Source organism: Squalius cephalus (assembly GCF_949319135.1).
Source record: "Squalius cephalus genome assembly, chromosome: 4".
In the NCBI taxonomy this organism is placed as follows: domain Eukaryota; kingdom Metazoa; phylum Chordata; class Actinopteri; order Cypriniformes; family Leuciscidae; genus Squalius; species Squalius cephalus.
Window position 1 is genome coordinate 27,881,672 of NC_137125.1, and position 23,723 is coordinate 27,905,394.

Below are 23,723 nucleotides of genomic sequence, written 5' to 3' on the forward strand. Positions count from 1 at the left end.
ATATTGTTAGATGATGTCATCAGTACATTGTCTGTGTTAAAGTATAATAATCAATAAAATTACCTCAACTGTGTTCTAAACCCCTTACTGTTTTGCATTTGATTCTAATTACAATGCCAACATAGAGGGGAAACAACATATTAACATAAAAAAGTACAAAATATTAAAGGGATAGTTAACAAGAAAGTGAAAATATTCAAACTTGTTCCAAAACCAGGAGGACCTTCTTCTGAGGAACACAAAAGATGTTACGCAGAATATTAGGCATTGGCAGCCTCAGTATCCATTTACAACCATTGTATGAAAAATATGAAAGCAAATGATGACAAAGGATGCTGATGACTGTTCAATGAACATTCTGCAAAACATTTTTGAGTTCCACAGAAGAAAGTCTGAAAAAAGACTATGTTTTAAATTTAGCCTTTGGGGGTAACACTTTATAATAACTGCACGCTATTAATCATTAGTTAAGCATTAGTAAACAGTTAATTCTCATTTATAAAGCATTAATAGACATTAGTAAGCAGTTTATAAATACAACTATAAATGCTTTATTCTTGATTTATAAGCATATCTATAATGTGTTTAATGTATTTTCATAATTTATTAATGATCAATTTATCATTTCTAAATGAAGTATTGCATTATTTACAAAGCAGTTATTTAGGAGTTGTCAGTGGTTCATAAGATCACTTTAGTGTAAATAAGTAGTAAATTCAGGTAGTTATAAAGCATTTAGCAGTGGTCAGTTAACTATGTTTGTGAGCTCATCTAAAGTGAGGACTAGTTATGCCTTGTAAAGCATTTATAAAGGAGATTTAAAGACTCAGTTTTCTTCTAAACAGAAAAAGGAAACAAACACACACAGTGATGCAGAACATAGAAATATTAACAGCCTTTAAATCTCCTTTGTAAATGCTTTACAAGGCATAACTAGTCCTCACTTTAGATGAGCTCACAAAAATAGTTAACTGACCACTACTAAATGCTTTATAACTACCTGAATTAACCCTGAATTACTGTAGAAATACATGTTAATAAAGCATTTATAAACACACAAACTATTACTATATGTCTGAATAATATGTATGAATGAACATTTAAATAATTTATTAATCATTTACTTACACTTTCTAAGTGATCTTATAAATCACTGACAACTCCTAAATAACTGCTTTGTAAATAATGCAATACTTCATTTAAAAATGATAAATTGATCATTAATAAATTATGAAAATATAATTATTAAACACATTATAGATATGCTTATAAATCAAGAATAAATCATTTATAACTTATTTATAAACTGCTTATTAATGTCAATTAATTCTTTATAAATGATGAATTAACTGTTTACTAATGCTTAACTAATGATTAATAGTGTGCAGTTATTATAAAGTGTTACCCATTTGGGTATCAGATATCCTTTAGGTTACAATAAGGTCAATAACTCATTCCTTAGATGCAAGTATAAGTCTATTGCTCGGTACGAGTCCTTTGGAAGGTCAAAATGTTCTTCCGTCATAATAGTATTGGTCAAAATGTTCTTCTGTCATAATAGTATTGGTCAAAATGTTCTTCTGTCATAATAGTATTACAAATCTCATAGACATCACTGTCACATGGTATAGACGATCGAAATGTGCATTCTGTCTTGCACAGCTGTAGGTCTCCTGTGTCCACCGGCGACATGTAGTTCTCCGTTCTATAGAGCTCTGGGAATAAGTACATCACATTGGGTCTACCACTTGGCACTCAATCGTTCTTTGAAGGTCTTATTACATGTGCATCCCACACACGTGCGGTTTTATCCAATTCATCCTGCAATAAAAAATATAACTTTTAGATAAAGGTTTGAATTTTTTTATTCAAAATGCAATTTGTAGTGTAATTGAATCAGTGTATCTTTCGTTCAGTCGTTTTTTGATTTAATATTTAAAGTAGAAAATTAGAAAAGAGTTCCTTTTCGTTTTATAAACAATATTTCTAAAAACGTTTTTCGTTCTGAGGTAGAAAATTTAATAAACAGCTTGAATATTCGATTTCTAGTCAAGTCGTCTTCATATAGCGCTTTTAACAATATGGTTGCAAAGCAGCTTTTGCATAGATAATAGGAAATTACTGTAACAGATTGTTTGCCTAAGACACGAAACGAGCAGTTTGTGTGAGAAAACGAACAGTATTTATATCGTTGTTACCTCTTGAACACAGCCGCGTCCAAATGATCTGAGGGCGCGGGCGGTTATAGATATATACACTAGATGTCGCCTTCGCTACTGCAGTTCATTGGAACGAAACCGTAGCCAAGGCGACATCTAGTGTATATATCTATACCCGCCCGCGCCCTCAGATCATTTGGACGCGGCTGTGTTCAAGAGGTAACAACGATATAAATACTGTTCGTTTTCTCACACAAACCGCTCGTTTCGTGTCTTAGGCCATCAATGTGTACTTACGATGGGGAATTGTTTAATTTGGACGATGTGGAATTGTTTTAATTTGGACTCTGTGCTTGCTCTTTGAGACAGTGACCATAGACCTGCATTATTTGACTGACAGACAAGAACGGTGACCTAAAAATATCAAAACTGAAACTACTGCGGAAAAAAAGACACCTAAATCTTGGATGCCCTTGAGGTAAGCTAAAACATACCAAAATTTTATTTCAAAGTGAACTATACCTTTAATATAATTGATGGGATATTATTTGTGAAACTACTTTCATATGATCATGTTGAATATTTTTTAGAGATATGATCTGGGGACCAGTGGGATATTGCTGGTGTTCTCCATCCTTCAGTTCATCATCTCAATCTGTATCTCAGGATTTGCCTGCAAAGTCACCAATAACACCGACTCTACAGTGGTCAATGTGGCACTAAACCAGGTAAATGATTTATGGTGCTGGTATTAAATATTTTTAACCCAACAACCAATAGTTATTATGTAAGCCACAATCACAAAGGTAAAGCTAACAGAATGAAAAGGAAATACTGTATAAAGTGACCAGAATATGTTCAATTGTAAACTGTCTTTAACTTCAGTGGTCTGAAACTATAGGTCTACAATGGTCTAAACTGTACAATTTTCAATAAACTATCTTTGATTTTGTATTGTTACAATATAGTTATGCTACAGAACATATCTCATTTACTCCTGTATTTAAAGAAAATGCAGATAAGACTGTATGAAAACAATACAGGAACTACTTATATGTCAATCACAACATGCTTCATTGTACACTACAGCCTTTTCCCAACTGCTAGACTGTTTAATTGGGTTGCAGTGGGCTCTTCACTTGGTTATTTATCACAGTATACCAATAAAACACTCTTTATGGTGTGTGGATCTTGTTAGTCTCTTGTGTACTAACATATTTTGTCTGTTACTTCCAGGGAAACTGAGTCACAGTGAGGAGATCCTACCATCTAAAGTTTGCAACTTGCAAGGAATTAATATGGCATATTATTGCTTCTGATTACTCAAGCAAGTTTTCATTTTCTAGTGCTACAGGAAATTAACAGAAAAAAAGGTTACACTTTATTTTGATGGTCCACTTTAGACATTCTACTAACTATAAGTAACTTGTCAACTTCATGTCAAGTAAATTTCATTAGTATTGGTAGACTGAAGTAGACTGTTAGGTTAGATGTTAGTGGTCGGGAAAGTCCAATAAGTTGACGTAGTTGCAAAATTACATATAGTCAGTCAAATGTCTGTTGGGGGAGCATCAAGATAAATTATTAAAGTATTTTCTTCATGTGCTCGATGAATTCATTACAAAATAAAAAGGTTTTCGTGTCTCGTGAAGTGAAACACACAGACTTCACATTACCGACCAAACACATCACCAACCAAACAAAAAAACTTTCTTTATAAAAATATATTTCCATGACCTCAAGACATATTTATTCTCCCTGGCTTTTAACACTCCTTAGTATGTTATCCTGGATTTCCCTTGATTGCTTATTTATTTAGTTATTTTTTTTTTACTTCTTTGTCTTTTTTTATTCATTGTGTTTTTTTATCCTTTGAATAGCACTTTGGGCAACCTCGGTTGTGTGTTTAAATGTGCTCTGTAAATAAACATCATGACTGTTGTCGCAAGTCACTCTCTTGATGATGTACCTGATGATTTTAATGTTAAAGGGTTAGTTGACCCAAAAATTAAAGTTCTGTCAGTAATTACTCACTCTCATGTTGTTCCAACCCCGTAAGACTTTCGTTCATCTTCGGAACACAAATTAAGATATTTTTGATTAAATCTTAGAGCTGTCTCACTCCTCCTTAGGCTTCTATGGGATTGAAACTTGCCGGCCCAGAAATGTTATTAACGACAATGTTTAAAAAAGTCCAAGTGACTACAGTGGCTCAACCATAAGTTTATCAAGCGACGAGAATACTTTTTGTGCGCAACCCCCCCCCCCCCCAAAATAACGACTTTATTCAACTATTCATTTTCTTCTGTGTGGGCCTTTGAGTGAATTTACGTAGTGTAACAGCGCAGCGCTTCTGTGTTGTATGTCACCACGTAGGCTCACGCATCGCACACATGACCAGCGTCGGCCAATAGTGAGCCTACGTGGTGACGTACAACACAGAAGCGCTGCGCTGTTACACTACGTAAATTCACTCAAAGGCCCACACAGAAGAAAATGAATAGTTGAATAAAGTCGTTATTTTGGGGGGGGTTTGCGCACAAAAAGTATTCTCGTCGCTTGATAAACTTATGGTTGAGCCACTGTAGTCACTTGGACTTTTTTAGTAAATAAAGGGAGGGGGGTTTGCGCACAAAAAGTATTCTCGTCGCTTGATAAACTGTAGTCACTTGGGCTATTTTAACGATATCTTTACTAACGTTTATGCCGTCAAGTTTTGATCCCATAGAAGCATATGGAGGAGTGATCCAGCTCTCAGATTTAATCAAAAATATCTTAATTTGTGTTCCGAAGATGAACGAAAGTCTTACGGGTTTGGAACAACATGAGGGTGAGTAATTACTGACAGAATTTTCATTTTTGGCTGAACTAACCCTTTAATTACTTAAAATGCAATTTGTCATTTTGTAAAAAAAAACAACAAACAAAAAAAAACCACAAGCTTTTGTGTCAGGTTATGTTATAATGACATATAACAGAATTGTGTGTATACCTGCTGTATTCACATGCTATTGGAATTAGCATAAAGATGAGTTTCCTGGTTGAAAATTGGAAGTGAAACGCTCTCTCAAGTCGTATTTACTACTGGGAAGCTCAGGGATAATTTTGGTAAGTTCCTGAATTTGGCGGGCCATAAACTTTAAACGTAGTGGAGGGGAGAATGACTTTTGCTGTGACTGGTAGCTATGCTTTATTGTTTTTTTCCACAACAGCTACATCACCTTGTCATGTCATAAAAGTAGTGTATATTTACAAATAGGAATATCATCGTCATTGTTCTATGTTTCATACATGGCGATGTTAATGAATTGGAGGCTTAATTTTATTCAGAATTAAACATCTTCAATACATTTTGGCTTTAATAAGAAAACCCCAAGAAATAGGTAAGAATAAACCTGGTGTCTCCCTGATTCGTCATACACTGCTCGGAGACACAAAGGTTGAGGATCCAAAACGCAGTATTTATTGAAAGGGGTTCTCCACAATCAAAATTCAAAAACAGGCAAAGGTCATACATAAGTAAAACGATCACCGAAAATTATATTGGGCGGGAACTAATATCTGCATTTACACTCCAAGTCTTTATGCACAGATCCAATGGTTTGATCAGATCCAATGTTTTTTTTTTTTTTTGTTGTTTTGCGCATACAGGCATGTCTGCCTCATAATACAACATTAAAAAGCTATCTTTGTGAATAAACGTGTCGTCCTCGCCTTGTGGTGGCTTGGAATTCAAAGGGGAATTGAATATGCGTGTTTAGACGTAGGTCGGATGTCCAGATATCGGATATGTATCTGATTTAAAACCACACTTGGAAGTGGCTCAGATCGGATGTGACAAAATCGGATCTCATGCTGATTTTTGTGTTTACACATGGTCAACCAATTCCGATCTGTGTCAGATGTGAGTAAAAGATCGGATTTGTTGTGCCAGTGCAGCCTCGACACATCTGAAAACAATGAGTGCTGACAAAGGATTATGGGGACTAAAGTCCATGACAGAGTGGCACTAGTCTGGGATGGAGTGTCCCCTGGTGGCTATCAAGGGCACTCCAGCTGGTAATTGTGACAATTCCTGTTCTTTCTGACAACAAACACTTGAATGCAACAAGCTTATAATAACAATTTCAGAAGTGGGAAGCAGGAAATTTCTAATAGCACGTGAAGCCAGCATATAACCTGCTGGTAACCAATGTGAGATCCACCAATCAGAGGTTCCCGAATCTCAATGAATTTTTTTATTGGCTAAAATTAAAGTGGTCATATGATGCTATTTAGTTAATTATTTGTTATTGGGTGCAATATAATAGGTTAACATGCTTTTAATGTTCAAAAAACATTTGTTTATTTTTTACTTATACTACGGGGCTGTTGAATGCTTGAATCTGATTGGTTGACAAACGTTCTAAGGTGTGCAATTATTTCCAGGGAAACGCACAGCTAAAGTAGTTCCAGACAGGTCTTGACCGCATTACAGTTCCATATGGCTCTGATAAGGGTCTCTCCCTGGCTCCTCCCTCCATAGTCTCCTACCTCATCCTTGGTGTCTCCTTCTGCCGGCTCCTCGTTCTCCCCCAGAGACCCCTCTCTCACTCTTCTGTTGGACTTTTATGGCAGGAGGACACACCTTTTTGGATGGGAGGGAGGGGGGTAATGTTAAATGCAGTCTTGTTTCAGTTTTGTTTTCCATGGACTGTCACTAATCGATCCATACCGGAAACACGATTTGTACTGTGCATATGCAAATATGCGTCTACTTCCTGTCTGAAGTATGTTGAAACAATTTACAGCAGTTGCTGTTTGACACTACCCAATCCATAACTGAAATAATTCTTTACTCGTGATTCTCTTCAATAAATAAGTTTTTTTTCGCACATGCGCAGTACAAATCATGTTTCCAGTATGGATCGAGTAGTGACATGGGGTGCTTCTCAATCAGCTCCCTAGCTCCTGAAGTCATGAATCAGTATATCTGTACATGAAGTCGGGTGCTGGCTTACTACACTTTGAGACACTGATGATTCGCAATTTCCGGCGACAGAATAGTCACCACTGTTATATAAAGTACATTCTGAAAAATAATTTGAATGCTTGGCTGTTCTGTTTGCATTCAGCCAAATATTAATTATATAAAAATAATTATATAAAAAAACAATATTGTGTTACCTACCTGTCTAACAATATGTTTATACTTATGTGAAATATAATAAAAGTTTCTCTTTTCAAAACATTTACGTGTCATGATGTTTATTGATTTGGCTCGCGCGATTTGTGTTTTGCACCATCGACGCAAGCTACCTTTTACCGCCTTTGAAGTAACAGATTCTCGCTGGTTCTTCAACAAAATGTTTCCCTTTGTGATCTTTTTTATTGTTCCTACCTTATGTAAGCGCTTGGTACAGAGAAGAGGAGCTCGAGCAAGGCAGCGGAGACACCAGCGTCAAGTTCTGTTGTCTATTAGACAACGAGCGATATCATAAAAATGTTTTCAATTTTCACTGACCGCTAGGGGGTCATTGGTGGTACTGAAGATGTTTATTTAAACTATCAGCTTGCACTAAACAGTTATGAAATCGTGGAAGACGTAAAGGTGAAGTTTTTGCCGTTGTTAACAGTTGTTACTTCAACACTCTTAACAGATGCATTAGATTGATTTTATTGTATTCAGTCATATCAATGACATTGTTTTTTTAAAGTCACATTTAAAGTTTATTCATCTACTATTTATTTTGTTTGCCGTGGGACATAAAAGGTGTTTTCTCAATATAGTCCTATGCTGCGACTGACAATACAACCATAAAATACGCCAAAAATGCAACATAAATTCACAAAATTAACCAATTATATTTGCTTGCTGTAATCCACATCTTTCCATTCCACAATCCATTCGTTTATAAGGAACAGACCTAAATTCAAGATTTTATTCAGCGATGATGCACCACAGGAACCATTGGGACACGTTTTACGGCAGTAATATCGAACTCTAAATGGCTCTCTCTTCATCAGATTGCAACATGCCAGATTTTCAGCAAATAGTTACTTAAATTCTGCTCAGTACCTCATACAAAACTATTATATATCGCCAGGGAGGAGTGCAACTGCAACACATCATCATTTGGACTGCTTTTGGTGCTGCTTTTTGCAATTCATTTTTGCAATAAATAAATTATTGGGATTCTACTTGTCTGTCTGTAATTTTTTTCTTTATAACTTTACATATTTTTAAAAGATGGTTATGGGTATAGCAGCTCAAAATATCCTTTTATTTCTATATTGTTACTAAAAGTGTCATTTTCCTACACATTTCTGTCCATTATGTTGTATATATTCCTTTTATATTTTCTATAAAATGGTTATGTTTAGGTTTGAGGGTAGGGTCAAGGGATCTAAAATGAATCTATAAAATACATGTATTTATATAAAATATAAAAAAGGCCAATTATACAAATATTTGTATGATATTTTAAGACACTAAGATTTGTAAATATTTTATATTTATTTTGCTGTTAATACATAATAATATTTACGTTTAAATGTTGTCAATATGTCTATATTGTACCTTTCAGCATCTGGGATCAAACATAAAAATGTATGTTTTACTTTTGCACCTGTAAATGTTACATATTAATGTAGGCCAGGCTGTAAAAACATGTTTTGGGCAATTTATAAGCCCTTTTAAGCTAGTGAAGACCAGTAAATTTTCATCACTAGTTGGTTATCATTATATTTCTCTATATAAGCGAAGACGTTTGGCCCTCACAACAAGTATAGCCAAACCTGTACACACAAACATGCACACACTTCTGTCATTGGTATGTGTTTGTGGTCAGTTTCTTCCTCTACACCTGTTCTCAGTAAACCGAGTAAATGGTTTTGATACCTTAAAAGTATAGATATTGATCAAACTAGGACATAGTGTGTAGCTCAAATCTTGTGTTTGTTATTAAAGGGAATCCAATTTGGTCAATACTGAAAACTAGAAAGGAACATTTTATTAATATGACAAAGTTAAAAAAGTGTGCACAAGTTAAAGATCTGTAGAGTACAAACCGAAAACAACAAAAGGGACAGCTAGCAGGCTGAATAGGAAATATAAGGCAACCACAAATGCACCATGATAAACTGCTTTTAACCTGATTGGTTTGAAACTAGGGTAGTCTGCTGTTGTTGTCTGTTCTTGTAAGAGTGACATTACCACATTACCACATTACCAGGGAATTGAACCCAGAACCTTAAAATGGATAGTTCCATGCTCTACTGTTTGATCTGCAGTAATGCTAGATTTCTGTTCAGTTCACATCTAGAAACCTTTCCTTATAGAGCTTTGTCCCTTTTTGCTTATTATAATGTGGTGTATTAAATAGTCTTTGTATCGCAAATTGTATTAATATTTAATCATTTAAAATTTGTTTGTGTTTTGAACACAGACACTTTGTTGGTGCTCTTCACTAAAAAAACGTTTGTTCAATGAACTTAAATTAAGAGGAAAATGTATTAAGTTGGCTCAACAAAACAGTATTTGTTTAAATGAATTTCCATCGATCTTATTCAATCAAACTTTATTACAGACTCAGGGTCCAATTTTTAAAACACACCCAACATATAACACAACAACAATAAAAAAACAAAAAACAAAAAAAACATCATCAATGCATTACAAAAATACAAGAGTACCAGTATTTCCACAATTTAGACTGATATCGTGTAGTGCTAAACCTTATATTTGATCTAATCTCATTTTTAGAATCATTAAGTTGGCAGATAAATTTGTACATTAGTTTCCGCAACACAGCTTTAAATATGTTAACTTCCACACTTACAAACATCTCACTTTCACTATGCCATCTAGGTCTCCTTAATAAAATTCATCGTATACTACCAGGGCCGGAGTGGGGCCACTTTTCAGCCCGGGAGTTTCAGGCCCAAGACCGGCCCACTTTTTCCATGGTGGAATTCCAAATTAGCACTTTTTTTAAATTGGATAAATGAAGCAACAGTTCAGCTCGTACTATTGTGTAGTTAGTATTAATACCATGGGTTAACAAATAATGTAAAGGTTAAATAATAATTCACTTAGACTTTATAAGAAGCATAAGAAGCAATTGCAACTTTTTCACACAATTCTGACTTTATATTTCGCAATTCTGACTTTATAACACGCAATTGCTACTTTATATCACACAATTCTGACTTTATATCTTGCAGTTCTGACTTTATAAGCAATTGCGACTTTATTTCACACAATTCTGACTTTATAATTTGCAATTCTGACTTTATAACACGTTTTATGATTTTATATCACACAATTCTGACTCTATATCTGGCAGTTCTGACTTTATAAGCAATTGTGACTTTACATCACACTTTATATCTTGCAGTTCTGACTTTATAAGCAATTGCGACTTTATTTCACACAATTCTGACTTTATATTTCGCAATTCTGACTTTATAACACGTTTTATGACTTTATATCACACAATTCTGACTCTATATCTTGCAGTTCTGACTTTATAAGCAATTGCGACTTTATTTCACACAATTCTGACTCTATATATTGCAGTTCTGACTTTATAAGCAATTGCGACTTTATTTCACGCGCAGTTCTGATTTTATATCTTGCAATTCTGACTTTATAAGAAGCAATTGCGACTTTATATCACGCAATTCTGACTCTATATCTCACAATTCTTTATAACACGCAATTGCGACTTTATTTCAGGCAATTCTGACTTTATATCTCGCAATTCTGAGAAAAAAAGTCAGAATTACGAGATGTAAACTCGAGATAAAAAGTCGCAATTATCTTTTAAAATGTTTTATTCTGTGGCGGAAACAAAGCTGCATACCTCCTGGCCTCTTCCTCCCATCCATCCTCCCTGACGCGTACCGTTACGGCCGGCCCAGCTATCAGTAGGCGCCGGCGGAGCCGCGGTAGCGTCCCTGAGAAAACGTTTTGAAAAGACGGGCTATGGACCCAACCATTTCTATAGGAGGGGAGGGGAGAACTCCCTCACATGGTACAACCCATGCTGAGTTGCGCGCTGTGGTGGCAGAATGCGGAACGTGTGTATCCTAATGTAACTAATGTGACATTGAAATGTAAAAAAAAAACAAAAACAAAAAAAAACCAACAACAACAAAAAAATTCCTCGACCGGCCCAAAAGTGAAGCGGCCCACCGGGAATACTCCCGATTCTCCCGATTACCCACTCCGGGCCTGTATACTACGTAAAGCCTCTGTAAGCCGGATGTTCTATAATTTGTCCACAACTGGGCAGTATAAAGTGGTGTACAATATGAACAGCGACGTCATCACTTTGTCTGAACACGAGCTAAACTTACGCAAAAGTATATTAGCCTGCATATACAACATGCAACGTTGCCGTTCAATGTCCTCATCATCTGTCATATGCTCTGTTATACAATGTCCAAGATATTTTACTTTCGCACACACAACAAGATCCTTATCAGACAATTTAAAAACAGGAAAATTTAAAGTCTTGTCCTCCTTCGTTCTGCAAATCATCACAACACTCTTACTAGCATTATATAAAATATGCTCAAGAACAGAACACATGGTTAGAAGCTGTTGAAGACCAGCACTACTAGGGCTAAAAACCACAAGATCATCTGCATACATAATGTGGTTCACTAAGATATTCCCAACCATGAAACCAGTTTTACAGGCCTTCAGGCATTTAGATAAGTCATCCATGTAAAGATTAAAAAGAACAGGGGACAAAATTCCTCCTTGTCGCACACCATTGCTGACCCCAAAAGATGCAGAGACTTTATTGCCCCATTTTACTTGCATCATCTGGTGGGCATACCAATAAGCCAGAATTCTCACAATATATTCTGGCACCCCTCTTTGTCTCATTTAAAAAAAATATTTTTTCATGGTTATTTCGATCAAAAGCTTTAGATGCATCAATAAAACACTTAAGAACTTATGAGTTTTTATCTCTTATTTACTATTTCCTTTAAGGCATAAATGCACAGATCGGTACTGTGTTTAGCTTTAAAACCAAACTGGTTATCTGTAGAGTTAATAAACACATTTATCCTATCCAGCACAATCTTCTCTATAACTTTAGACAAAATACTGGCTACCGCTATGGGCCTGTAATTATCTAAACCACCCACCATACCAGCTTTGTCCTTAATACCTGGTACTAACAAAACAGACAACATTAAATCTGGTAAAACACCATGAATCACAAAACCAGAAAAACAAAGAGCTAAAAGGAGAGCTAACCTCTTACTTCCACATTTAAGATGTTCAGCAGAGATATGATCTAAACCCCTTGCTTTGTTATCAGCCAATTTGCTTATAGCTTGGTACAACTCATGTGTCATAATCATTATTGTATCATTACTGTAGGATTACCCGTGAACAGTCCATTTCATTAAATGAACCCAACACCGCATTCCACAGTTCGGAACGATTCCCCATCGAACCATTAGTAAGTCATAAAACACAGTCATGGTGCCGAGATGGCTAAAGGAGATGTCACCCCCCTTTCCCTTTTTGTGCCTATCTAATCTCATACCAGCGATGCCAGGACAGCAGGAAAAGATTTCTCTTTGTTCCCCAAACTTAACAGTGGTTAATGTGGCACTAAACCAGGTAAATGATTTAGTGGTGGTGATGCTATTATTGCTATTGGGTCATTTCATGTCAAATCAACCAAATTTTGGTTACTCCTCCAGCTCAAATCTTTATGTTGTTAATATTTTTTTCTGAAGAAAGACAAAGATAAGTAGTGATGAAAGCCAAAATCTTAAATGTAATGGCTTAATTTGTATGTAAAGTGACCCACATTTGCGTCATAACAATCAATAGTTATTTTAATTTAGAAAGTATAATTTAATTAAGTTTAATAAATATTTTTTAAAGAATGATTGCCCCTCCACTAAAACTCCACTAGCAGATTAAGGTATTTGACCTGCGTGAAGTTGGCCCCCCACTCAACGCGAAACGTCGTCAAACTATGCTCAATCGTTTGTGCTCCGTTTGTGCTGTAAAAATTTTCGTTTGTGCTGTTTTGGTTTTTTAGATATTAAAAGAATATTTTTAGGTCATTCTGAGGTCACTCAGCCCCCCCACATGCTCCAAATTCACCCAAAATAGTCTAGTTCGTTTGTGCTTCGTTTGTGCTGGTTTGTGCCGGTAAAATTTTCGTTTGTGCTGTGTCGGGTTTTAAAATATCAGAAATTGAATTATAGACGATGACATCACCAGCCCCCCCACATTCTCCAAATTCACCCAAAATAGACGCAATCGTTTGTGCTCCGTTTGTGCTGTTTTGTGCTGTAAAAAGTTTCGTTTGTGCTGCTTTGGTTTTTTAGATATTAAAATAATATTAGGTGGTCATTCTGAGGACACTCAGCCCCCCACATGCTCCAAATTCACCCAAAATTGTCTTGTTCGTTTGTGCTGGTTTGTGCCGGTAAAATTTACGTTTGTGCTGCGTTGGGTTTTAAAATATTATACATTAAATTATTGTTGATGACGTCACCAGCCCCCCCACATGCTTCAAATTCACCCAAAATATGCTCAATCGTTTGTGCTCGGTTTGTGCTGGTTTGTGCTGTAAAAAGTTTTGTTTGTGCTGCTTCGGTTTTTTAGATATTAAAATTATATTTTTAGGTCATTCTGAGGTCACTCAGCCCCCCCACATGCTCCAAATTCACCCAAGATTCCAAATTGGATAAATGAAGCAACAGTTCAGCTCTTATTGTGTAGTTTGTATTAATACCATGGTTCAACAAATAATGTAAAGGTTAAATAATAATTCACTTAGACTTTATAAGAAGCAATTGCGACTTTATTTCACACAATTCTGACTTTATATCTTGCAATTCTGACTTTATAACACGCAATTGCGACTTTATTTCACACAGTTCTGACTCTATATCTCACAATTCTGACTTTATAACACGCAATTGCGACTTTATATCACGCAATTCTGACTTTATATCTCGCAATTCTGACTTTATAACACGCAATTGCGACTTTATTTCACACAGTTCTGACTTTATATATCGCAATTCTGACTTTATAAGAAGCAATTGCGACTTTATTTCACACAATTCTGACTCTATATCTCGCAATTCTGACTTTATAACACGCAATTGCGACTTTATTTCACGCAATTCTGACTTTATATCTCGCAATTCTGAGAAATAAAGTCAGAATTGCGAGATGTAAACTCGCAATTGTGAGATAAAAAGTCGCAATTATCTTTTAAAATGTGTCACAGTGTGGGTTTTGTGTCTTGTTCCTTGTTAGTGTCTGTCATATTATTCCCTGCTTGTCATGTGATCCTGCCATGTGTCTTGTCATGTTCAGTTGTTCCCCGTTATGTTGATTAGTCTTCACAGGTGTTTCAGTTTACCACACCCCCTTGTTATCTTGTTTAGCTTGTTTTCCCTGTGTATATAACCCTGTCTGTTTAGTATGTGTTACGGTGTCCTTGTTACTCATCACACCACTCGTGAGGTCTGTTCTGCTTTGTTCCTGTTTATTGTTTTATGTTTTGGTCTGCTTTTTGGATTTTTGACCCCTGCCTGGACGTTTATGATTTGGATTACCCCTTAAAATAAACATTACATACTGCACTTGGATTTTCCCATTTCCTTTTTTGTGTGTGTGGATCGTGACAGAAGGACACCGTCAGCTTTTGATCCAGCAGTATGTTTACCAGTGCCTCTTTCCCAGCCACCGAGCAGGAGAGGGGGCAAGGTTTTGAGGGGACCCGATTGGTCATTTTTCGAGGGACCCGTGGAGGCCGCAGTAGAGGAGGTGGACGTGGGAGAGACCAACACCACTCTCCACTCTGGCCCCTCTTCGACCCTGGGTTGGTGGTTTCCAGCCCAGTTCCGGTGGTCCCAGTTCCGGTGGTCCCAGTGCCGGTGGTCCCAGTGCCGGTGGTCCCAGTGCCGGTGGTCCCAGTGCCGGTGGTCCCAGTGCCGGTGGTCCCAGTTCCGGTGGTCCCAGTTCCGGTGGTCCCAGTTCCGATGGTTGTCCCTGAACAGCCCGCTGTCGTCCCGGAGGCCGTGCCCGAACAGCCCGCTGTCATCCAGGAGGCCGTGCTCGAGCAGCCCGCTGTTGCCATAGCGGCTGAAAAACTCTTGGATTATTTTTCGACGCTATTCAAGATCCTAGAGTTTCCCAGGAGTATTCACGTCCCGTCTGCCCAGCCAGAGACTATTCACGTCACGTCTGCCGAGCCTGTGTCTTCGGACAAGATGGCCGTCGCTGAGCCTGTTCACGTCACGCCTGCCGAGCCTGTGTCTTCGGACAAGATGGCCACCGCCAAGCCTGTTCACGTCACGCCTGCCGAGCCTGTGTCTTCGGACAAGATGGCCGCCGCCAAGCCTGTTCACGTCATGCCTGCAGAGCCTGGGTTTTCGGACAAGATGGCCGCCGCTGAGAGTGTTCACATCACGCCTGCCGAGCCTGTGTCTTCGGACAAGATGGCCGCCGCCGAGGCTGTTCACGTCACGACTGCCGAGCCTGTGAGCCGGTGGTGTCTGTTCCAGTTCCTGAGCCGTTGGGGTCTGTTCCAGTTCCTGAGCCGGTGGTGTCTGTTCCAGTTCCTGAGCCGGTGGTGTCTGTTCCAGTTCCTGAGCCGGTGGTGTCTGTTCCTGTTCCTGAGCCGGTGGTGTCTGTACCTGTTCCTGAGCCGGTGGTGTCTGTTCCAGTTCCTGAGCCGGTGGTGTCTGTTCCAGTTCCTGAGCCGGTGGTGTCTGTTCCAGTTCCTGAGCCGGTGGTGTCTGTTCCTGTTCCTGAGCCGGTGGTGTCTGTACCTGTTCCTGAGCCGGTGGTGTCTGTTCCAGTTCCTGAGCCGGTGGTGTCTGTTCCTGTTCCTGAGCCGGTGTCGTCTGTTCCTGAGCCGGTGGTGTCTGTTCCTGTGCCCTGGCCGCCCGAGGGAGAGTCTCCGCCCTGACCGCCCGAGGGAAAGTCTCCGCCCTGGCCGCCCGAGGGAAAGTCTCCGGCCTGGCCGCCCGAGGGAAAGTCTCCGCCCTGGCCGCCCGAGGGACTGTCTGCTCCGCCCTGGCCGCCAGATGAACTGTCACTCCCTGTCCCCGTTTCCCTCCATGGACCTGGCCCCCCTTCCCTCCCCCTGATCCTCCACCACTCCACCTCCCGCCTGGATTTTTGTTTGGTCTGTCACGTCTTGTAGCGTCTGGTAGCCGCTCCGTAGAGGGGAGGTTATGTCACGGTGTGGGTTTTGTGTCTTGTTCCTTGTTAGTATCTGTCATATTATTCCCTGCTTGTCATGTGATCCTGCCATGTGTCTTGTCATGTTCAGTTGTTCCCCGTTATGTTGATTAGTCTTCACAGGTGTTTCAGTTTACCACACCCCCTTGTTATCTTGTTTAGCTTGTTTTCCCTGTGTATATAACCCTGTCTGTTTAGTATGTGTTACGGTGTCCTTGTTACTCATCACACCACTCGTGAGGTCTGTTCTGCTTTGTTCCTGTTTATTGTTTTATGTTTTGGTCTGCTTTTTGGATTTTTGACCCCTGCCTGGACGTTTACATACATGAAATAAACATTACATACTGCACTTGGATTTTCCCTTTTCCTTTTTTGTGTGTGGATCGTGACAAAATGTTTTATTCTGTGGCGGAAACAAGCTTCCATACCTCCTGGCCTCTTCTCCTCCCATCCTCCCTGACGCGTACCGTTACGGTAGGGCCGGCCCAGCTATCGGTAGGCGCCGGCGGTGCCGCGGTAGCCTACCTGAGAAAACGTTTTGGAAAAGACGGACTATGGACCCAACCAACTCTATAGGAGGGGAGGGGAGAACTCTAGTAGTGGGAAATTCGGATCATTTTACTGACTCGGATCTTTGAGTCTCGTTCAGCAAAATGAACAAATCTTTTTTTCGAGTCATTTCGTTCATTTCGTTCATTTCAGCAGAATATAATTAAAATTACATGTTAAATAGCCCAACACATATAGTACTTGTGAAAATGTTGATTACATTTGTAAAAAATAAGAAGAAGAATTATAAGAAACTGAAATGTTTAATTGATTAGTTGTTGAGTCTTAAAGTCCCTGTAAAGTCAAAATTAAGTATGTGTTCTGAGTTTGTCACACCACAGAAAAATGTGTTTTTAGCCACCCAGCCAAATTTGAATGATAAAAAAAGCCGGCAAGTACATAACTCAACCATTGGCTGAGCAATCAACCAATCATCCAACATGTGTGTGTGTCAAACAAGGGTTTAGCCAATGGCTGAGTTATATTGCAACTGTCTCTCAAAGCTGTCTCCAAGGGGACAGTGACACGCCCATCCCATCCCCCGTTGTTTTGCACAAGGTGAAGAGCAGAGAAGAGACTCAGACAGATCAGGATGAGCTCTAGAAAAAGGAGTGATGTTTGGACTCATTTTGTGGCAACTTCGGCCATTGAGGCAAAATGCAACATCTGCAAGAAATTTTTTTCCACCAAAGGAGGAAGCACTTCAAATTTGAGAAGACACCTGAAAACCTCACATCCAACTTAGAACAGAGATTGAAGATGGTGGCTCTGCAGCAGCTGGAGCTGTTTCCACCACCAGCACCTCTTCAGCTGGATATTCGACTTCTTTGGCTGGCACCTCATCAGCAGAATCCAGTATACCAGCAGCACCCACCACCATCCAAGGAGCAGTTAGGTCAAGGAGGCCACAACAGCAAACCTCTATGAGCAGTTTCATAACACGACCAATGGATCCATTAAGACAGAACAAACTAGATGAGGCTCTGGTCAAAATGATTGCTTGCGACTTTCAGCCCTTTTCTATAGTGGAGGATAAGGGCTTTAAGGAATACTCATTTCTTCTGGACCAATCATACAGCCTACCTAGCAGAAAAACACTTACAAAAACTGTAATGCCTAGGCTGTATGAAAAGTTAAGAGCAGACATCATGGACAAAATCAAGAGTGCATCTAGCGTATGTCTTACAACAGACTGCTGGACCTCTGTGACTACCACAAGTTACATGGCTGTGACTTATCATTTCATAGAGGACTTTCAGATGACCTCCTATCTCCTGGACTGCTTTGTCTTGACTGACAGACACACTGCTGCTCACCTGGCAAGTGAGCTGACCAGGGTTACCAATGAATGGGGTGTGGTTGACAAAATTGTAGCCTGTGTCACAGACAATGCCAGCAACATCGTTTCAGCCCTGAAAGACCACCTACACTGGGATCACATACCCTGTTTTGCACATTTGCTGAACCTTATTGTGAGAGCTGCACTGAAAGAGGTCCAAGCAATATTGCAAAAGGTCAAGACAACGGTTGAGTTCTTCCATAGAAGCACAGTTGCTTCAGATAAGCTGAAGGCCAAGCAAAAACAAATGTGTCAAGAGCAGCTGCGCTTAAAACAAGACGTGGCCACAAGGTGGAATTCAACATTTTATATGTTGAAAAGATTTATTGACATCAAAGAGCCAATCATCTCCAAAATGGCTCTCACTAATGCATCTCTGCCAACCTTGTCGCCAGATGAATGGGAAATGTGCAGAGAAATTGTGGATATCATTCATCCTTTTGAGGAGGTCACTACCGAAGTGAGTGCAGAAAAGTAAGTATTTTTAAATAAATTTTTTTTTGATTAACATTCATATCAAAACCACATTTTAAACTCTATATCTCTTAATCATGCATGTATTTCTAGTATGTGTAATACTGATTTTGGCTTTGTCATATGTACAGTATGTAAACAATTGTACATTTTTGTAGGTTTGTGACTGCCTCCAAAATCATATTGATGACTAGAGGTCTTCAGAGGATTGTTGCCCAGAATCAAAGGAATCCCTCCAGCTTTGCGCCTGAAAAAAAACTAGTGGACACCCTGATGTCAGAAATGACTAGAAGATTTGGCAGAGTGGAGCTCATTGAGAAGCTTGGGGATGCAACTTGCTTGGATCCAAGGTTCAAAAAGCAAGCCTTTGTCAACCACCAGGCAGCCGAAGACACAGTGAAAAGGGTTACAGCAGCTGCAGCAGCTATTAACCCAACTCACACTGAAGAGGAGCATCCTCCAGATTATGGTGCGTCTTCCAGTGCAGGGGCCATGTTTTGGGAAGACTTCGATGAGAGGGTAGCAAGCTTGAGGCCTTCTGCTACCACTTCAACTACATCAGATGCTATGGTGGAGATGCGGGCCTACCTTGCGGAGCCACTCTTACCCCGCACATCGGACCATCTGGCATGGTGGAGGAGATGTTCAGCTGTTTATAAAAGCCTTTCTGAGGTCATGAAGGCTAGACTTTGCATCGTGGCCACATCTGTACCATCGGAAAGAGTATTTTCTAAGATGGGGCAGATTATCCCAGCCAAGGTCCGGGAGCTTGTTTTTTTTAATGCAAACATGCCTTAAAGCAGGCCCTAAAATATAGCCACAGTGTGTTTTACAATTATTCATTTATTTGAAAAGCCTGGCTTGTTGTGAAATATTGTTTTTAGGCTTTATATTGTGATTTAAGTTATATGGTTATGGTTATTATGCTCTGTGGCTTTATAGTGTTCTTTTAATTTGTATTTATTTTTATTTAATTTGATTTAATTCCTTTTTGGATGGTTATCCAATGTGTTTTAAAGCTTTGTTGGCAAAAAAACAACAATAAAAAAACAATAAACAACCAGTCAAGAATGTGTACAGTGTTATAATAAGCTATGTACAAAGGTGTAGGTTTCAAACTTTTTAGGTGATTTATTATGGACAAAAAACATAGTGAATGACTCAAAAATATACATGAATCCAAAATACAAAACACTTCATTTCAATTTTTTAAACTGATTTTTATTCATTAATAACACAAGGACAACAAAATAATATAACAACTCAATAGAGAAAAATAAAATACAGATGATACAAAATTAGTAATAGTCTAATTGACTTGAATTTGTGAAGTTAGATTTGAATAGTCAATATATTTCCCATATTTGTATATGTTTATGATATTAACTGAAAATTATAATCCACTGTATACAAGTCTCATCAAAGTGGTTTCCCCTATCTGTCAGGATCCTGCTCTTACTGTCTTGTTTGCTTTGTCATTGTTTAATGTTTCCTTGTTGGTTTTGTGTCTGAGCACATGGCTCTGTCTTTGTTTGTGTTTGCCATGTGCTCCTCTTGTCCTGCCTCCTTGTTTTCTGTTACCACGCCCCATTGTTTAGTTCTCGTCTTGCCCTCATTTCACTAATTGTGCTCACCTGATCCTCATGTGCTTTGGTCCCTTTCATTAATTGTGCTCACCTGATCCTTATGTGTTCTAGTCCCTTTATATTGTGCTTCTTTTCCTCTTGTCTTTGCTGGTTCGTTTTGGTGTGTTGTCTGTGTTCCATGTGTGCATTAAGTTTCCACAGAAATTGACAACCTCTGAGATCGTTTGGAGTTATCTTCATTCTGGTTCCCGTTTGGCTTCCACTCAACATTAACACCACTCATCCTCTCCGTTGTTTGATGTCCTGGTCGCCCGCCTGCTAAATGTGGTGTTCTGAGTATCCTCATCTGTACGAATTGTCCATAATAAACTGTTTGCTCACTGTTCATTCTGCGCCTGGGTTCTCTCTCTCTAAACTGTGACACTATCATATGGATAAAGCTTTGCATTAACCAACTCTTAAATATCACATTCAATGTTATAGAAAATAATCTTGAGAACAGAAACGCATCACGTAACTGTAAGAGTAAAAAACAAAATTAATAAAAAAAAAATAACTACGCGCTTGTTTGTAAAAAGGTTGTGAATTAGTGTTCTATATGGTGACAAGTCACGTGACAAAAGAACGAAGGACTCAAACCCGAAGACTCGAGAGATGAACTAATCATTTCTGTTTCCGCTACTGACAGCATAGCCTCTATGGGACTGACAGGAAGAACGAAAGACTCGGACTCGAACCCGAAGACTCGAGAGATGAACTAATCATTTCTGTTTCCGCTACTGACAGCATAGCCTCTATGGGACTGACAGGAAGAACGAAAGACTCGGACTCGAACCCGAAGACTCGAGAGATGAACTAATCATTTCTGTTTCCGCTACTGACAGCATAGCCTCTATGGGACTGACAGGAAGAACTCGAGACTCGGACCCGAACCCGAACTCGAGACTCGAAAGATGAACTAATCTTTTCTGTTTCCGGCCAAGCAGACAGATCAGAGTCAGACACTGACGAGTCACTGACCCATATGTTGCGTAATGCGCATGCGCGGTCAACACAAAATGAACGAATCACTCTCCGAGACAACTCGGTAGTCCCGAGTCATATTAAAGATTCGTTCAAAATGAACGAATCGTTCATGAACGACACATCACTACCCTCACATGGTACAACCCATGCAGAGGCTGCGCGCTGCGGTGTCAGAATGCGGAACGTGTAATGTTACTAACGTGACAAATGTGAAAAAATAAAATAATATATATATTTTTTTTATTTCCTCGACCGGCCCAAAAGTGAAGCGGCCCACCGGGAATTCTCCCGATTCTCCCGATTACCCCCCCCGGGCCTGCTTATTGCACTTCTACATGAAGAAAGTTCAGTGGCCCAATGTTTTGTCATGTATTTTCAGATTCAAGATTTTGAATGAATCTGTCCTGGTTTTGCATTTTTTGTGTGTGTTGTATCTTGTTTGTTGTGATACAGTGGAGCAAACTGAAAACTTTATGCATTTTATTTACAATAAAAAACAACTAAATTTACTTTATTTTTATGCTCTAGTACTGAAAATAAATGACATGATTGGTGACACAAAGACATTCACTTTTATTTATTTTTTTGTGTGTCTTATTATATGTTACTGTAAGTTACTGCAGTACTGCTGTCTTATGTCAGATAAAGCAATCTCTACAAATGACAAGAACAAAGGTACAGCTAGCAGAATGGAAAGTAAATATAAAGCAACCACAATGGTAAACTGCCTTTTTTTTTTTTTTTTTTCGGTGTGAAACTAGGTCATTCAGCTGAAGTTGTCTGACATCTACATTATATTATATACATTACATACATATTATATTACATTTTATCAGTTAAGCTTAACTTAAAAAAATCCTTATCTATTTTCAGTTCAAAGTTACTTATAGTTAATAGAATGTCTAAAGTTGGCTGTCAAAATAAAGTGTAAGACTTCCGGAATGCCACCGACACATGTAGCAGCTTAGTGTAAGTGCTCCCAGATGGTCTGGTGTTAATCTAACAAAACTGAAACTAAACAACATGGAGGGGACAAAGCAAAAAAGACTATGATTAAATCACAACTAAAGCAACAGAAGAGATGACTTCATGTGGATATTAAAACTGAACTAAACGGCCTTCCGAGATTCTCTTGCAAAAGACATGAAAGAACAATTGTGCAATCTTAAGCAAGAAGTCAACCAAAAGTAAAACGGGCTAGTCATAGACCTAAGCGCCACAGCAGAGAGGATTAATGAAGCAGAGCAGTGAGTGGCACATTTAGAGGAAAACGCAGATGAAATCCAGAATTCCGGAAGGATGTGAAGGGAATAATGCCCAAGAATTTGTGGAATCGATCATTAAAAACGGAGTTTCACTTAGTGACCTGGACCTCAAAATTCAGCGGTGTCACAGAGCACTCGGATCCAAGCAACCCACGGATGCGTACCCCAGATCGGTAGTGGTATTTTTTCTGGAATATAAGACGAACAACTTCGTTCTCCACTCTGCATGGAGTAAGGCTACGTTCACACTGCAGGCTGAAACGACCCAATTCCGATTTTTTTGCCCCTATGCGACCTGTATCTGATCTTTTCATGACAGTCTGAATGACACAGATCCGATCTTTTGAAATGCGACCCAGGCCACTTGGGTATGTGGTCCAAATCCGATACATATCCGATCTTTTGAAATGCGACTTCAGTCTGAACGGCCAGGTCGCATGTATCCGACCCGCACGTCATATATACGCGACAAACGTCATAATTCTGCGTTGAAGTAGGCGGGAATGAGAAGATAAACACGAGAAGATTGTAATTGTGCTGGCTCCGTTGGGAAAATAACTTTAATATCGCTAAACGAGCTCCACTGTTGACATCCATGTTTAGCTACTTCCGCAAACAACAAGTGACATTGTTGACCGCTGAGTACTCTTCTGCGCATGCGGATCACTTCTGGGTCATTTCACGTTCACGTTCACACAGGAGATCACAAAAGGGCGCATTTAATTGGAAATGTGAACGGCCTTGCAAAAAAAATCGATTTTTTAAAAAAAATCGGAATTGAGCAGTAAGCCCTGCAGTGTGAACGCAGCCTTAAGAAAGAAGTGCACTGAAAAGGAAAAAGGATTTTCTTTGACCAATATTATCCACCTGAGATCCAACAGAAAATAAAGGCATTCGCACCGATCAGGAAAATTCTCAAAGAGAAAGGTATCAAGTTCCAAACGCCACCACCTGCAAAACTGAAAGTCTTTCTGGAGAACGGCCCAGTTACATATAATACGACGATGGAAGCATTGAAAGCATTGAAAGACTTGAAAGAAAAGTGACTGCTGGAGAAAATGCAGATATGTAATGGCTGACCATTTTCACATCTTT

At 38.9% G+C, this 23,723-nt stretch overlaps 1 protein-coding gene across 1 annotated transcript in view; it reads left to right on the forward strand.

The window, feature by feature from the left end:
* The window catches only part of LOC307156781 (membrane-spanning 4-domains subfamily A member 12-like), a 55,826-nt gene that overhangs the window by 27,709 nt on the left and 4,394 nt on the right, over positions 1–23,723 (forward strand). The window lies entirely within an intron of this gene.